Below are 556 nucleotides of genomic sequence, written 5' to 3' on the forward strand. Positions count from 1 at the left end.
GTCGGGGCGCGAGGCAGGCGCCGCGGTGCGCAGGCGTGCGGCGTCGAGCGAGCAACGACGGGGAGCAGCAGGGCCACGACAAACAGGCGGCTCTGGGCCCGCGCGCGCAGGCGAAGGCGGACGCAGGCGGCAGCTGCAGCGGCACAAGCGGGCGCACGCGCGCGCGCGTGGTCGGGCGGGGGAAAGAGAGATAGGGCGCGCGGAGCGACGCGGTTGGCCGCAAGGGGAGGCAGGGGCGAAGCCACAGCGAGGGGTGGCCACGCGCAGTAGAGGAGGGGGCCGACAGGGGAAGGCGAGGCCGCGATCGACGATGGCAGTAGTGGGCGGCGGCAAGTGCGTGGCGCGGGTGGCCAGGACAGGGCCAATGGCCGGCGAGGCGGACGCGACTGCGAGCGCGGGGTCGGCGTAACAGAGGGTAGAGGGGGAGGCGAAGGAGGTCCTCAGCGTTCGGTGTAGGGACAAGGCAGCGAGGCGCGGGGAGGAGATGGAGACGATGGGGAGGAAGCAGTCCGGTGACGGGGGGGGTCTGCGCGGCGACGTCGGCCTCAGGGCGCCG

This window comes from Triticum dicoccoides, chromosome 5A, assembly GCF_002162155.2.
Source record: "Triticum dicoccoides isolate Atlit2015 ecotype Zavitan chromosome 5A, WEW_v2.0, whole genome shotgun sequence".
NCBI lineage: Eukaryota > Viridiplantae > Streptophyta > Magnoliopsida > Poales > Poaceae > Triticum > Triticum dicoccoides.